The sequence below is a fragment of the Thamnophis sirtalis genome, unplaced genomic scaffold, assembly GCF_051295495.1.
Source record: "Thamnophis sirtalis isolate CommonGarterSnake01/CBP01778 unplaced genomic scaffold, rThaSir2_p1.2 scaffold_3, whole genome shotgun sequence".
Taxonomy (NCBI): Eukaryota; Metazoa; Chordata; class Lepidosauria; order Squamata; family Natricidae; genus Thamnophis; species Thamnophis sirtalis.
In genome coordinates, this window is record NW_028261383.1 from 66,081,801 (window position 1) to 66,100,192 (window position 18,392).

The window sequence follows — 18,392 nt, forward strand, 5'->3', positions numbered from 1 at the left end:
TCCCTTGCTGTCCATCTTCTATCTCCTAAAAGGGAAATTGCATAAGGTAGACTTAACATTTCCCCTTATTTTGAGAAAAGTTGCATCAGGAAAGAAATTTGGAAGAAAAATAAAATCATTTAGGAATCATTCAAGTACTCTCCTTCTCCTGGCTCCAAGATGACTTATTTATTGTTGAAGATGTGACTGTGCATATTAAAAACTTGTGTTCCTTGTTGCATTCTTCCCTTCCCCTTTCCCCCAAACTCTGTTGCTTTTCATCAGCTAAATTTCAGTCTCCTTTATGATATATCTTATTTTTCAATTTTGCAAAATCTTGAGTAAAATGGGCACTTTGAATAAAATTATTCACCAGTTGCAAGGGTTTACATGTGCATTGTTTTCATGGCATAATATATCAAGATCTAATTTCCAAAATCATATAATAACTTACCAAGGGCAACAGAAACTACTTAGTTCAATTGGTAAGGAAGTTGACAAGTAGCAAAAGTGCAGCAGAGATACCTGTTCTCCTTTAGTGGCTGTGATAATGGCTAGGACTAGGAGTGGAAAATAGTGTATTTGTGAGGGTTATAAATTCAGCCCTGTGTTTGATGAGGGGTGAATCGTGGTTTTTCCTTGGAGCATACTTTATGATTAAGTAAAATAAACCTGAGGTAGATTCTAAGAAACATATTTTTATTATAAAATAAATAACAAACAAACTTACTGGCTAATAACTACATTCTGGTAAAGTTCCTAGCCTACCTCCTCATGGCAGGCAAAACAGAAAGAGAAAGAAGAAAGCAACGGTCATGCTCAGTAGGCTTAGAGAGAAGAATCAGCCTACCGCATGTCTTAGAATATAAGCACAGTTGGCAAAACAAAAAAAATCATGACAGAATTAAAAATCACATTGAGGTTCATTGACTCTATTGTCTGCATTTTATTTTCCTCTCATGTTGGCATAACTAAAAGATGCAAATGCAAATGTGTTTGTTGCTTTAAATTTGATGTGGAAATTTTTAAGAAAACTAGGCCACTAAATTGAAAATCCCATTACTCTCCATGCATTGTTGAGGGTGTTAATTATAGTTTTGCAATTATCCCTTTGCATTGACATGGATTTTTAACCCACAATTCTGTGCTGTTTTATAAGAGAAATTACATTTAATCTCTTATTTTAAGATCATGCTGATACAGTCATTTAGTTTATTATACGTTAAAATTGGTGACAAACAATGTGAAATTGCTGGCTATGTTTTCTTAAGCAGTCTGTAGGGATTTAGTAATTAATTACTGCAAACAGTCTGAGTAATTATAAGAACTATCATTATAGCAAATTAAGCAGGAAATCAATTGAAGCACAGTTTCAATTTGTAGAGTATCTCTGACATTTCTTCATTAGAATAGAGGTAGCTTTTTAAAAATACAGAACCATTTCACAACAAACCAAGTGAGAATAGTCATTGGAAAGGAAATGTGATAAATGTTAAAACAGGCCTTGTCAGGAACTGAAGTTAATGAAAACGATTCCATAATTCTGTGAAGAATTACTGATGTATACTGCATATTGATTTTTTAAATAAAACTGAAACTGAAAATAAGATAAAGTTTCAGTTGCCTTGATTTTAAATAAATGAAAACTTTTCTTTACATAGTAGTTACTTTGCTGTCCTTTGTACGAAACAAGTAAACAGAAGTGCAGAGAAGGCTGTTTCTCAAATCTAATTTAAATGTTAAACTTATTAAATATCAAAAGCAGCTTTTGAATCAATTCAATGGAAAACAGATGTCTGTATGAGTAAACACCACAAAGTGGGTAAACTGGGACCTTTTGAATTTGCAGTGTTTCACTTCCTTGTGTTGTGTCAGTCAAGGTTACAGGATAAAAAATTATTTGCCTGCAATATGCTTTAAAGATCTTGGATCATAACTAAGGTGACCAGACGTCCCAATTTCAGCGGGACAATCACACTTTATGACAATTTGTCCCGTGTCCCGGGCCGTTTTAAAAAAAGTCCCGATTTTCTGGCTTCATGTTGAAAACCCAGTGGATTTGCTTAAGAAATCTTAACCGGGACAAGACAAAAGTCTAACCTCTCTCTCTCTGCCTCAGTACTTTCACTGAAGATATTAAAACGTTAAAGCAACAAAACGGAACCCCCCGCGCCCCTTTTACCTCATTTTATAAGAAAAAATGACCAAGTACCATAGAGCTGCAGGAAACACTTGGTTAGAGAGGTCGCGAGTGTTACTTCCTGGATTTTCCAGAGGGGAGGGACACGGAGGTTGGAGGTCGGCTCGTGTGGGGAAAAATGGTGTTTATTCAAGTTTATTAGAATTTGTATGCCACCCGCTCCTCATTTTTCTTTGAAAAATATTTCCCTGGGACTATTTCACCATTTTAATTTGCTCAGCTCTTTGTATTAACATCTATATCATTCTGGATTGACTTGCCTGCTGGTAAGTGAGCTGGGTTTTTTCTTTTATTTTTTAATGTATTTTAAAATAATGTAGGTTTTTAAAAATGTGCAGCTGCTGTTTTTTTATTCAAAACAATATGTGTAACACTATGATGTGCCATGGAAAAATCATTGAATTGATATCTGCAAATATCTGTAGTAGCAAGAATGGTTTTTGTTCCCAAAGCAAGGTTAAAAAAAAACCCTGAAAGAACAAAAGGGTTTTTTAAGGATATTATCATAACTATAATTGTTTCTACATGACACCCTTAATCACAAATACCCAACTACACTTCATTCTAAATAGTTTTATTTCCTTTATTGTATGTGATTACTCAAGTCCAAAAACTGAGTTAATTGGATAAACTCGGCTCCACAATTTACTAAATATACAGTTACAGGAATTTCATGTATAGTATGCTGTCTCTTAGGGTTTATTGAACATAGGAGAATAATATGAGAGGGATTTGATGTAAAATAAGCTCTTTTAATGAATTCAAAATCAACGCAGCAGACAAGACATGGGAGTGAACATAATACACACTTTAACAATATTTTTTTTCTTTTAGCCATCAAATACTGCAGCAAGTGTGTCAGTAATAATAGCAAGACAGGCATAAGATTTTCCAGCCAGGTTAATTTTACTTTTTTATGGTTTTCATGTTGTATTTAATTTTATCTGTATTAGAAACTTATGAAGGCTGTGCAACATTTTGAGGTGGTATAGAGTATGTAAAGGCATGAATACACCTTAATCATAACACCACTCCTTCAGTACTAGGTTCATTTAACTTGATAGGACTATAATGAGTTTCAGTGGGCTTAGATCTTTTCCTAATAACAAATACTAATCTTTTTTGGTGGGGTGTGTCTATTTGTGTGTGACTGGTTCAGATAATTAGGGATATGATATTATGTATAAGTGTTGTGAAGCTGTTAAAAATAGGCCGGGTTCACTCAAATTTAAATTGTACATATGAGCACTTGATTTCAGAAGAGGAATTGTGTATCAAATAATTGAAACTTGATGAAGAGGAATCTGGGAAAATGAAGTAAAGAAGGGACATAACCGCTCAGAATACCTGTGGAAGCATTTGAAATCTGGTAAACATTCCATGAAAAATATTACCAAGAAGGATGCCAGAATGATGGAGGGATCAAAACAAAGAAATTATCACAGGGTCAGAAAGTTTTATTTGTAAAACTGCCCAACTGAGAACAAAATAAAACACAAACTGCATAAATGCAAAATAAAAAAACCACAAAAAGGAATAAACAAAACCCACGCATGATTTTATTTCTTTATTTTTTATTTATTTCTAAAACATTCTGTAAATTCCAAGAAAAATGAGATTTCTTTTTAACAATTTTTAAAACTAGTAAACAAGGCATGAAGGCAAGTGGATCACTGGGTAAAGACAGAAAGAAGACAGATCTTTTTATTGGAATATTAAAAATTACATAGTATCAGTCCAGGTAGTTATCATCTCTAGAACTCTTTAAAAAAAATGAAATATAAAATTTTCATGTAAAATGTGACTTCTAACAAAACTCCACTGTTTGCCCCTAGCACCTCTCTCCTTAGAAGTTGGGAATGTGGTCATCAGAGATGACTGCTGAATTATATGTGAGATAAAGACCATGAAATTCTGAATACCAGTCCATAGGAAGCAATTGCACAAAAAGGCATAGTTTATAAGTCTCGTGCATGGCCTTCTCATTGCCACTTGTTACCCACTGTGGGAAACATGCTGCATTGGAAATTGTTGTTTCTTAGAATTTGGGAAATATGCCTCAGGATATTCAGGCTAAAATTTGCAATTGCCTGTTTTGTGGCCATATTTACTATGGCTCATATTTACTATTTAATCTATTGCTGTTCCATTCCCCCTATTAAGTACTATTTACAAGCTGATCATCATATTACCTATTTATTTGTAAATTGATACAGCTACCTATCTCACGTTTGTAGCTTTGAGTGGTGTACAGGGTTAAAAAGACAACACAATGCAATAAAATAATAAAAAGCCAGCAAAAAACTATTAAAATCTATTAAAAACAATAAAACCCATTAACATTCATTTGAGTGTGATTGGTGAAATGATTCATTCACTTACTGATGTAAATTTATTAAAATCCAGCCATACATATTTAGGTGAGGAGATCTGGCTTCCTTTAAACTCAGATCCCTTCATTTTGCGCCTTGTTTCTGATCTACTATTGTTAATGTTACTTATCATGATCATGAGTTTCATGACAGCTTTTTTTTTGCTGTGTGTATATGCACCTGTAGCGATTCAGTTTGAAAATATTCCTGCAAGATAATTAAGATTCTGAATCTATGTATTTCTTAAATGGCCAAAGTAAAAAATGTCTACAAGTAAAAAGAAAAGTTTTTTCAGAAGTGCCGATTTAGCTTTTGTTAGTGCTATGAACTCCAAAATATGTGCCTACACAAATTTGATTGAATCAATCCAGTGACTATGTTATATCAGAGATGCTACAGATAGTCAAAATAGTTGTCATGGTAACATACACATTTTTTTTCCTAATTATTGTGATCTTTCCACTCCAACTAATATATGCGGCATCTGTTATTTTTCAAAATGCTAACTCTGTTCTGATTTGGAAACCAGATTTAAAAACAAAACCTAAGAGGAAGAGAGGAACTATGAAATCAGAAGGATGATGCTTCATTTCAACTAGAGACACAGATTCAAGAAATTGAGATGTGAAGTAAACAGTGACATGCGGTGAGGTTTATGGCTGGTGAGGCATTGACACAGTGGTGGGTTTCAAAATTTTGTAGAGCCTCTTCTGTAGGTGTGGCCTGCTTTGTGGGAGTGGCTTGCCAGCCATGTGACTGGGTGGTAGTGGCTTGCCAGCCATGTGACCAGGTGGGAGTGGCTTACCGGCCATGTGACTGGGTGGGGTGGAAAATATGGTGAAACTCACTTAACAACACTCTTGCTTAGCAATCAAAATTTGGGCTTCTTTCTCTCTCTCTCTCTCTTTCTCTCCTTTCTTTCTTCCTTCCTTCCTTCCTTCCTTCTTTCCTTCCTTCCTTCCTTCCTTCCTTCTTGTGTCTCTCTCCCCAACTTATTTTCTTTTCCTTCCTTCCTTCCTTCCTTCCTTCCTTCCTTCCTTCCTTCCTTCCTTCCTTCCTTCCTTCCTTCCTTCTTATCTCTCTCTCTCCAATTTTCTTTCTTTCTTATTCTTTCATTCTCTCTCTATCTCTCTCCCTCCTTCTCCCCCCTCTCTCACACACACACCATTTCCCTCATGTCTGCCAGACTGCCACTGACGGCTCTCAAAGAGAAGGAAGGACTCCTGCCTTGGGAAGGGGTTGGACTAGATTACCTCCATGTTCCCTTAGATGCTCCTAGGTCTACTCTACTCTACACACATATGTTCTGCTCTGTGCCAGTTGAAACTGTTTTGCGTTTGTGTGTGAGGGGATGTTGTTAGAAACCACATTGAGTATTCTGACGAGGTAGGGCAGAGTATAAATAAAAATGTATAAATAATAATTATTATTTACTATTTTATCCTATGAGTTAAAACACATTTTGGTACTGTTTAAGTGATGAAAATGATAAATAGTTTTAAATAAATGAATAAATTACTTTTTTAAAAGGCAGGTTTCAATGAAATTCACACACATAATATTTAGGCTCACCACTGAAATTGGGAATGAGAGTCTGTGGCTCTACATCTTACGATCTTCTTCCCTGCCTCGGTTCTGTGAGCGAGAGGTACTGCTGCTGCTGCGGCGGGGGAGTTGGGTTGCTGCCCACCAAGCAGTGTGTCCCATGGCTAGCCCAGATGGCCGCTGCCATCGCTCGCTACCACTTAGGCCGGTGCCCGGGTGCCGGGCAAGCACGCAGAGTGGGTGTGGTGACAATGATGGCAGCTGAGCAGGGGAAACGCTTTGCCAAAATGTGATATCTCACATATCTTACCATCACATTGTAGAGAATAGTAAGCTACAATAAAGCATGTCCTATATATCTTCCCAGTTATCCATGCTGATGTTTGCTGTGCTTAATAATCCTTCTGTTTTCCCAGTCTAAGGTAGATTTGGTTTTGCACATTTTGTCATATGCTCATATAGTTGGAGGTGGAGATGGAAAAGAACAGTCGTAGTGGCTTCATTTTTACTTGGCTTCTCTGCAATTTCAATGTCATCTTGGGACAGAAAACTGATTAATTAACCCCATGGTCAAAAGTCCCCTTGATACAACTAACTAAGGGGATTGTTTTAACCCTATGAAAACTATGTCTGCTTAGGGATAAATCTTATCTGTCCAGGGTCTAAATGGATGAACAGATTCCTTTTGGAATCCACTCATCTCACTGGCCAATCAAGCCATGGACAATAGCTTAGAGTTACAGATTAGAGATTAGAGATTGCAGGGGGTTTTTTGTGGGAGTTTGCAGGGTTTTTTTTGTTTTTTTTGCCCTCCGGAGCCTTCAGGGAAGCCTCCTGAAAGCTCTGGAGGGTGAAAAACGGCCCTACGAGCAAACTGGTAGTCCGTTCTTGAACTTCCGGTTTTCCCATAAGCCTGGTTTTTTTTCTTCTGGAGGCTTCAGGGAAGCTCCTGAAACTTCTGGAGGGTGTCCAGGAGGGACGGGGAGGCTGTTTTTGCCCTCTCCAGCTTCCTAGAAAGCCTCTGGAGCCTGGGGAGGGCGAAAAAAGAGCACCAAAAGTGTGAGGGGAGTGCTAGTCACTTGCGCATGCATGCAGAGGGGGCAAGCATGCACATGTGTGGCATGCCCGTGCACGACCCCACTGCACTCCTTCCCGCTTTTGGCACAAGAGCCAAAAAAGGTTTGCCATCACTGATATAGTCAATATTCTACCCCTTTGTTTTTTTAAATAAAGGCTTGATTCTACTTTTCAGTGATTTTAGCCAGTGAAAGTATAGTAATAACAAAAATTCACATACTTGGCCTCAGTAGAAGGAAGGCCTTTGTGTTTGCTTAAAAACAAACAAACAAAAAACACCTTACCTGGTAGAAAAGGGTTGTAGCCCCATAAAAGTTAATTAATAAATCCAGGCCTTTGGTGTAGCTGAGTAGCACTTGAAGTGTCTCTTCAGAAACAAACAACTAGGAGCAAAAAGGCTGAAAATAAAATCTGCCAAGAACATCCCTTAATTTTCATTTCTACTGCAAATTCCTGCAATGTTCTCTGCAAAAAAACCTCATCAACTGACAGAAAATAATTTAGTAGAATAAACTATCAAACCAGTATAAACAGAATAATGATATGAGAGTTGCACTGGTTCTCATTGTCTTCTGGGCCCATTTCAAGAGCCTGGTTATCATCTTTAAAGCCATTTATTCCGCATTACCTTCAAGCCGTGGTGTTGGAGAAGGCTTCTGTGTGCATTCCTTGGCAGCAAAGGTGATAAACAGGCAACGACTGGAGCATATAAATCCAGACATATCACTGGAGGGCAAAATCACATAGTTCTGTCTTCCTTATTTCAGCCCAGTGATATAATTTGAACTTACTGAAAAAGGCAGTTATGTTCAGGATGGCCAGTGATAAAATGAAACGAGGTCACCAAAAAACACAGTGACTAGACACCATCAAAGTAGACATCAGCCAGAATGTCAGACATGATTAAATGGACAGCATTCTCACTTTCAGGAGTTCCCTTTTCTAGTGCAATCTTCTCAATGTCAGCATACTAAATATCATCCAAAATTAAATCAGAGTCCAAGGCAGAACTTTCCTCAAACTTCCAATTTATTAAGAGAGACATATTGGCACATCTGTGGAAACCCAAATCTGAAAACTTCCTGGGGTTCCTACCCAGTTGAAAGTTCATGATCTTGTCCCACACCCACAAGTCCATCACATGGTCTAATCTTCCACTGCCACATTGGCATTTCTACCCATCTAGTTCCGGTCAGGTGCAGAGACAAAGAATGACCTTGGGCTTCTAGAAAGGAATGTTTTATTTTGACAACAACATATTTTACTCATTACTATTCCCCTCCCAATTACCCCACTAATGAAACAGCATAGTAAAATAATAGAGAGTGTGGCAGGCCAAAGATCCTAAAAAGAATATGACTGCAGGCCTGACACTCACCCAGTTTGTGTCATCTGGGAGGAAAAGCTCTGTGTTCCCATCTTTGTGAAGCTGTGATGGGCAAGGGGCTATTATTGAAAGGTGGTTATTTTCAGTTGTGATTCCCTCTTTCCCTCTTAGCAAAGGAGAACCCTGAACACAGTTTGACACTTACATTTATATGTTTGCTACATTGCCCACTTCTCCACAAAGAAGCACTGGAACATTCCACCCAGACAAACTGGCATACTCTAGATAAGATAAAGAAGTACAGAAATAGCTATTCAACACCCTCGGAGATCTTCCAAGGACATTGGGTGTCATCTCAGGTACTTTCGGTATTTCCTGAGGAACTTTCCATGACCTTGAAGGCCTCCAGAAGCAATGGTGACCTTGGCACATATGCTCCCTCAAGACTTTCAATAGAAACATTAGATTCCTAATCAACAACTCGTCCTTTCTTGATCTCTTGTTTGGATTACTGCAACACACTCTTAATGGGACTCTCCATGACCTTCACCCTATTGAGCTTTTGTAAGGCCTTGGAAGACCTGGCTTTGTTCCAGAGCTTGAATGGTTCCATTTCTTGGCTATATTGACATCTTTAGTGACATTTTTCTTTCACTGCCATATATATGATTTTGTACTATATTATAACTGTTTTTGCTTGATGATTGATTGTCATTCAAAGGCATTTGTTTGAGATGAATGGCTACAGAAGTTGAATGAATGAAAAACTAACAAACAATCTGTTACGCTTGGGAGCCATCTTTTACAAATAGGAGCTTTGTGGAATCTCTAGCCTCGGACTCTTATTTCATGGAGGATGCTATTTAGAACTCTGACACAATCCTTTTATTAAAGTCTGTGTAACTCTGGCTTCCCTGATCATGCCTTGCTGTGAGATGCTTGATTACTTATATGATCTCTATGAATCTCGGGAATAAAGATAATGCTAAAGACTGGCTCTTTGCTTTCTGACAAGTTACCGTCCTATTAGTTCATTTTTGTAAAATAAAAAAGTCATTAAAATTACACTCAGATGAAGTGGGGATTCTGGTAGCTGTCAAGATAAGTGTGTAGAAACTGTATCATTAAGGCCAGAAAATATTTTACAATTATCTACCTTAAGCTTTAAATCCTGGATGGGCATGGTTGGTGACTTCAAACAGTTCTTGGCCACAAATAGTGTTACCTTGAAAGACACAAGGAATCCTTAATGTAGTTATGCAATTGTCAGAATTTAAAATTGAATTACTAGTTTTTGACTGCCAGTAATGTCAGGATGTAATAACAATAATGACAGGATGGCTCCCTGGCTAAGACGCTGAACTTGTTGATCAGAAAGGTCAGCAGTTTAGTGATTCAAATCCGTAGTGCTGTGTAATGGAGTGAGCTCCCGTTACTTGTCCCAGCTTCTGCCAATCTAGCAGTTCGAAAGCACGTAAAAAAATGCAAGTAGAAAAATAGGGACTGCCTTTTGTGGGAAGGTAACAGCATTCTGTGCCCCTTCGGTGTTTAGTCATGCCGGCCACATGACCACGAAGGCGTCTTTGGACAGCACTGGCTCTTTGGCTTTGAAACGGAGATGAGCATTGACCCATAGAGTCGGGAATGACTAGCACATATGGGCGAGAGGAACCTTTACCTTTTTTTTTTTTTTTTTTTTTTACTAATGACAGGAAACAGAACAATTTAGTCTGTCAGGGCATTTCCCAATACCTGTATTAACATGCCTTCCTCCCATGATTTAATCATGTAGAAAGTATGTTGACATAAATTGTACTACTCACAGTTGAGCTTTGCTGCTGCTAAGGAGTGAGATTGGGCAGTTGCAACATGGGGCACCTGTATGAATATCTACGTTTGTCTCTTTAGATGCTCTCTCTTTTTAATTTCTTGAATAAATTGTTTGAAATTGTGTTTATAATAGGTGAATGATCAAAATTGGTTCTTCTGAATCTGTTCTTCTATAAGTCTGACTGTTCTTTATTCCTCTTCACCTTGATAGTATTATTTCAAGGATAATGTGGTATTTTTCTTCCAAGGTTCTGATCCCTTTATTTCTTCAACCAAAGCTTCCTTATGGGTAAGGTCCAGGAGATGAGGACTTTCTCTTTTCTTCTACCTTTTGATAAATGAAGTCAGCAAAAGGTGACTGAGAGTTGTTTGGCCTAGGTAGAGGTAAAGGTTCCCCTCACACATATGTGCTAGTTATTCCTGACTCTAAGGAGCGGTGCTCATCCATGTTTCAAAGCCGAAGAGCCAGTGCTCTCCGAAGAAGTCTCTGTGGTCATGTGGCCAGCATGATTAAATGCCGAAGGTGCATGGAACACTGTTACCTTCCCACCAAAGGTGGTCCCTATTTTTCTACTTACATTTTTACATGCTTTCGAACTGTTAGGTTGGCAGAAGCTGGGACAAGTAACAGGAGTTCACTCCGTTGTGCAGCACTAGGGATTCGAACCACCAAACTGCCAACCTTTCTGATCAACAAGCTCAGTGTCCTAGCCAGTGAGCCAACACGTTCCCTGTACTTGTATCTGTACTTGAAGACAAAAAGCACACAAAATTGGTAACAAAATGTTAAAATGATCGCATTTAGATTAGGGAAATAAAGAAATCTCCTCTCAAATCCCAAAGGGAACAAAATGAAGCTCCAACTCCCCTGCCCACATTTGTGACATTGTTTTGTCCAATGCAAGCTGCATTATTGACCATCCACCCCCAATTCTTCCTTTTTATTCTTATCTATTTATTAGGTTTATATGCCAGCCATTTCACTATCCAAAGTTCTTAGCTCTATCCAAATATCTAAATGGCACCAAAGAATTGCTTAATTCTCTAGTAGGGAAAGGCCCAGAGTCACTTTGGATAGTAAGATTGGCAGCATATGAATTTAATAAAGAGGGGGAGGCATCCTTTCTGATGCATGAAATTTAATGTCAGAACATTGGTACTTTCATTTTGGTACCTTAGCTCTCAACCTTTATATTGAATAAATTGGAATTTTTTTTTTTTTTTTTTTTTTGCCTAAAACTCATTGTTGGCTCTGGGCAATTGCTTGGACAATTCTCTGTAATATTCCTGGCAAAATGTTCAGAAGTGGATTTCCACTAGAGCTAAAGAAGAGAGACTGGTGCAGGGTCACTCAATCAGCCAGAGCTAGAACTTCTGGCTTCCCAGTTTCTAGCCTGGTGCCTTAACCACTACACCAAACTCTACTCTCTCTATTGGAATTGATGTGTTTATTTATTTATTTTATTATGCCTGAGTGCCTTTGCCCTCAGGTGGGCAATTTTCCTGTAAAGATTAGCAACAGTCTAAGCCATTCTCTTCTTTGTAAGCTCTGAAAACGCAGCTCATATTGCTCTTGCCTGCCTGATCACTTACAACTGTACTTTTAATAAACAAAGAGCCAATTCAGGCAGACTCAGAGAAATGTAATTTGTTTCTGATTGCTAATTACACATAGTTATGGGAATATTTCAGTTTGATTCCTGTGTGTGTGTCTAATGGGATTGTGGTAGACAGTCGATTTTTGGCACAGTTGTCGTTTTTTTGATGGAGATTTTTAACTCCTAGAAGGTCTATTCTGTCATTAAGTATTCCGCTGGTGTGATAAGAAACAATTTTCAGGGGAGATTATGAATTGTTTCATGCAAGATGGATACCATGACTACATATATTATTGTTTTTTTTTCATCCCTTTGGCCTGGATATGATGATCTGTCCTGATCTTGGATCTAATCTGAATGACTTGTCTTTCTAGGCTTCTTTGCCCTGGTAACAAACTGACACTGCCATCATCAAGAAAAGAGGCTACTCCGTTAGGAAGTTTTGGTAGTGATTTCACCTTCTATGAAGTGAAGAATTGTATGGTACTTTATGTGAGGCCCTACCTGGCCTGGTCATTCAATCCATTTCTGAATTTGACCTTCTTGAGTAGGAACAGATGATTCCAGGCAGGGAAAGGTTTATTCCCAAGATAAGCAAAATCCGTATGGATAATCATGTACTATAGAAATAAAAAATAATGTTATTCAAAAAAGTGAGCCTAGGAACGTCTTTACTAAATGCAGGTTATACAGGTAGTCCTTGATTTATGTCCACAATTAAGCCCAAAATGCATGTTGTTAAGCGAGATAATTGTTAAGTGAGTTTTTCCCTCATTTTTAAGACTTTTCTTGCCACATTCATTAAGTGAGTCACTACATTTGTTAAATTAGTAACACAGTTGTTAAGTGAATCTGGCTTCCCCACTGACTTTGCTGGTCAACAGGTGATCACATGATCCTGGGACACTGCGACCATCATAAATATGATTCAGGTGCCAAGGGTCCAAATTTTGATCACATGATTATGGGGACGCTGCAATGGTCATAAGTATGAAAAATGGTCATCGGTCACTTTTTCAAGGCCATTGTAACTTTCAACCGTATTAAATGAATGGTAAGTCACTCATATCACAGTAACTGTATGAACTGCTTTGTGAACTTTTGAACAGAAGTAGAAGGAAAGTATTCACAACAAATATATCTTGATGAAATTGTTCTTTCAGGCTAATTTAAATAAAGTTTTTTTTTTTAAAAAAATAAAGATTGGGAACCAAGATTTCAATTGTACTGCTTTTTTTACACAATAGTGTGGAAGATCTAGTTGGGATTTGGAAATTTTTTCTGAAGATGTACAAAACCTAGAAAAAAAATCTGGCATATTAGGATATTAGGAGTAGACCAAGCATCTTTTAAAACAAATATCCAATTCAGCTTGTCACTATTGTATGGGATGCGGTGGCTCAAGAGGCTCAGTGGTTAAGACACTGAACTTGTCAATCAGAAAGGTCAGCAGTTTGAATCCCTAGTACTGCATAACGGAATGAGCTCCCATTACTTGTCCCAGCTTCTGCCAACCTAGCAGTTCGAAAGCACGTAAGAAATGCAAGTAGAAAAATAGGGACCACCTTTGGTGGGAAGGTAACAGCATTCTGTGTCCCTTCAGAGTTGAGTCATGCCGGCCACATGACCACAGAGATGTCTTCAGACAACGCTGGTTCTTTGACTTTGAAACGTAGATGAGCACCACCCCCTAGAATCGGGAACGACTGGCACATATGTGTGAGGGAAACCTTTACCTTTACCTTATTCCACTATTATTAAATAAACAGAAAGATAATTTCTACTTCATCTTCTTATTTAACTTATTGATTTGCAGATCTGTCATGCTCTCAACATCTGCTTCAGAGGAATTACATCTGCTTTTGTACAGGCTACAGAGAAGACCCAAATTTCAATATTTTACAATTGTGCCCAACTATACAAGGATTCCAAATTCGGATGAGGGGCATTTAATGATGTGCTATGGCCACAGTGGCAGAGTGCAACTGTCTGTTCCATGTTCCTCTCTCCTCCCACACCTAAGGAAACAGGAGCAGAGAATTTAGATTGATGCAGGGAGGACTGTTAAATATCCCCAGTGACCACCACATTTCCCCAAATAAACTGCCCCTCACATCTGCTCTAAGGAAAAAAAAACGTAAGTAGTCAGAAAATCAATTGCAGATCTCCTGGCAAAATATACAGTTTGGCCCTTAGGCACATTTGAGTACAATATTAAAGGCTTTAGAAACTTGATGAGGACTGCAACTACTGTGGGTTTCTTCACTCTCTGTTTTCAGCAACAAAGAATTTTCTGTGGGTGAATTTAACGGAGCCCCATGAATGTGCCCAATGCAACCGTGTTTCGGATGCAGATGGCTGCTTTGCAACTCTGCCATGAAGGCTTCTAGTAAATAAAAAAGCCTGTGGACCAGTTGGCACTAACATGCGGGAACAATTTTCTTAGCTTGGAATTGCTGTGGGAAGTAATTACAGTTGCTGAACACACTGAGCCATGAAAGTTGTGGTTGTATATTTGAGAAAAAAGGCATAGTGCAGTGCTACTGTGCACAGTAACACCTTGTTATAAATACTGCTTTTGTTAATGCCTTGTTTGTGGAAAGGAGACTTGAGTTAATGAGTAACTTTATTAAAATAATAGTTGTACTACAAACCCACAGTAAGGAAAATCTTCAAAAGCAAAGAGCTCACTACCTTTGGCTGTATTTATTATATAAGAAATGATCAAACCTCTTTGAAAAGAAAGTTAATTTTGCACTTAACCATGAAATAAATAGTTTATAAGAAAAATCACTGATTAAACAATGGCTGGCATTGAAGTTTTCCTTAAACTGCATGTCATTTTTGTCTACCATTTAGAATTAGAATTGAATTGAATTAGAATTGATTTTATTTGTAGGCCGCCCTTTTCCCTGAGGGGACTCAGGGCGGCTCACAGAAAACCAGGGAGGGGGGAATACAACACTAAGACGACAACACATAATAAAATAATAAGCAACATGCATACAACATTCGGGCGGGGTAATGGTCCTTATCCCCAGGCCTGACGGGCGAGCCAGTTCTTCAAGGCTGTGCGGAAGGCCTGGACGGTGGAGAGGGTACGAATCTCTACGGGGAGCTCGTTCCAAAGGGTCGGGGCCGCTGCTGAGAAGGCCCTCCTCCTTGTAGTTGCCAGCCGACACTGGCTGGCCGATGGAGTACGGAGGAGGCCTAACCTATGAGATCTTATAGGTCGTAGGGAGGTAATTGGCAGAAGGCGGTCTCTCAAGTATCCAGATCCACTGCCATGTAGGGCTTTATGGGTGATCAGTAGCACCTTGAAGCGCATCCGGAGATCGACAGGTAGCCAGCGCAGCTCGCGGAGGATAGGTGTAATGCGGGTGAATCGGGGTGCACCCGCGATCACTCGCGCGGCTGCGTTCTGCACTAGCTGAAGTCGCCGGATGCACCTCAAGGGCAGCCCCATGTAGAGCACGTTGCAGTATTCCAGCCTAGAAATCACGAGGGCCCGAGTGACTGTTGTGAGGGCCTCCCGGTTCAGGTAGGGTCGCAACTGGCGCACCAGGCGTACCTGGGCGAATGCCCCCCTGGTCACAGCCGCTATATGATGGTCGAATGACAGCTGTGGATCCAGGAGGACTCCCAAGTTGCGAACCCTCTCTGAGGGGTGTAAAATTTGACCCCCCAGCCTGAGTGTTGGATTAGTAGCCAAATTTTTGGGAGGGAAACACAACAGCCACTCGGTCTTTTCTGGGTTGAGCACAAGCTTGTTAATCCTCATCCAGTCCATGACGGCTTCAAGCCCCCGGTCCATTACGTCAACCGCTTCATTGATTTGGCACGGGGCGGACAGATACAATTGAGTATCGTCCGCGTATTGATGGTATATTTATAAAATATACTAAGAGCTTTCTTTTCTATTTAACTCAGTCTGTGCTGTTCGGGCAATGCTTAAGCTTATGAAAAAATCTGTAAAATGATTATATTATTACATTCTAGCAATTTATTAATAGTCATATTCTAATAAGGTCTTAAGAATCCTGTGGATGCCATTGTCAGGTACATCCTTATTACTGGGATGTAAGCAACAGTAAGCTTTGGTTGCAAGGTAGTTTTTAGATTAGAGATCCTAGTTTACAGAGAATAGTGTGCTAAGTATGAAACTTTGATTGTGCTTGGGGCATTCTGGCCAAAATGTGCCCAAAATGACTTGCATTGTCTCCTTATTGTGTATGACATTGGTATGACTAAGGATGGTGATACAGAAAATAATTCTAAAAACGTGAACACAAAGCCACTGTAGTTGATGAAGTCAATATTGATTAAATCATCTACTGACACTTATGGCAAATGGAAAATTGTGACTTGGAATGTATAGTATGTAGAATAGCTGGTAAAGAGCATGACCTAATACATTAAAAAAATAAAGAAAATAAAAATACTTTGTATTTGTAAAACTAAGAAGTTAAATTTTGATTCAGAATCGTAATAGAAAGAAATAAAGGTGATCTGATGTCAGAGTTGATAAAAGCAAGTGAAATTGTAGTTGAATTTTGAATGAAGAAGATTTCATGCATGTTAGAAAAGATCATTCAGGTCATTGTTTTTAATGTATGTGAGAATAACCATTTATAATTGCTAATTACATGTTACATTTCAGAGAATGAACAAGATGAATTTGGGGAAATATTGGGCAACATTTTAAATAAATTATATCCAGGTATAACAATTATTTTTATAAATTGGATGAATGGGAATGAGAGAAGATAATACATTAATAGTGATTTGGTCATTAGGATAGAGAAGCACAATCATTAAATTAAAATGATTGTAGTATGAGTACCCAAAAATAGTCTGTTGGTTTAGAATATGTAGTTTAAGCATATGTTTAATGATGTGTACACAAAGAATCTAAAAGTAGGATTAATGTTTTTTGTTTAGGATACCAAATTGAGAAAATTAGTGAATAATACAGTAGTGACAAGAGGTTGTAAATATAGAAAAGTGCATATTTTGGTAGTATCTAGATTAGATCCTGGAAAAATGAATATGGAAAAAATATGCCTTTTATGAATAAGTATTAAAAGGCAGATGAATCCTAAAATAGTATAAATGGAAAGTATGCAAAAGGAAAGAGAATGCACAAGCTGTTTGAAACACAATAAAAATATGCCATAAAAAGCACAGAAGTTCTCAAATTAGGCTAATAGAAAGAAAAGATATTTAACTTTTGAGCAGTGCAAAGTCATGTGAGATGGGCAACTCTATACATTTCAATAAATGAACAATATGAACAAAGAGACTGTTGATATGAAAAAATGAAAATGAGGGAATGATACAAAAATGATAAATGAGTTTCAGTCTTTGTAAAATATCTTCAGACAGAAAACAATAGTTGCAAGGAAAGGAATCAAAGAAGGTCCAAAACAGTTAAGAGAAACATTGATAGTGAAATTGATGGCAAATAAAATAAAATAGTTAAAATAAGCAGAAGAAATGTGGACTGATATTGATGGAAATTAGAAAAAAATGTTTTGGGCATGGTAAAGAGGATGGAACAAAGAACTTCCAGTGGAATGAATTGATTTAAGAATGAATATGATGAAAATATTTGGGGGAAATGAGGAAATGCTGAAAAGATTACCTTGGTAGTCCTTGACTTTTGACCAGTAATTTAATGGCAAAAGATGCCCATTTGGGAACGTAGATTTGAGAATTGAGAATTGAGAATTGATTTTATTTGTAGGCCGCCCTTTTCCCTGAGGGGACTCAGGGCGGCTCACAGAAAACCAGGGAGGGGGGAATACAACGCTAAGACGACAACACATAATAAAATAATAGGCAACATGCATACAACATTCGGGCGGGGTAATGGTCCTTATCCCCAGGCCTGACGGGCGAGCCAGTTCTTCAAGGCTATGCGGAAGGCCTGGACGGTGGAGAGGGTACGAATCTCTACGGGGAGCTCGTTCCAAAGGGTCGGGGCCGCTGCTGAGAAGGCCCTCCTCCTTGTAGTTGCCAGCCGACACTGGCTGGCCGATGGAGTACGGAGGAGGCCTAATCTATGAGATCTTATAGGTCGTAGGGAGGTAATTGGCAGAAGGCGGTCTCTCAAGTATCCAGATCCACTGCCATGTAGGGCTTTATGGGTGATCAGTAGCACCTTGAAGCGCATCCGGAGATCGACAGGTAGCCAGCGCAGCTCGCGGAGGATAGGTGTAATGCGGGTGAATCGGGGTGCACCCGCGATCACTCGCGCGGCTGCGTTCTGCACTAGCTGAAGTCTCCGGATGCACCTCAAGGGCAGCCCCATGTAGAGCACGTTGCAGTATTCCAGCCTAGAAATCACGAGGGCCCGAGTGACTGTTGTGAGGGCCTCCCGGTTCAGGTAGGGTCGCAACTGGCGCACCAGGCGTACCTGGGCGAATGCCCCCCTGGTCACAGCCGCTATATGGTGGTCGAAT

General features: G+C 38.9%; 1 protein-coding gene across 3 annotated transcripts in view; it reads left to right on the forward strand.

The window, feature by feature from the left end:
* ERC2 (ELKS/RAB6-interacting/CAST family member 2) overlaps positions 1 to 18,392 on the forward strand; it is a 608,417-nt gene that overhangs the window by 187,812 nt on the left and 402,213 nt on the right. The gene's annotated exons all lie outside the window — the stretch shown is intronic.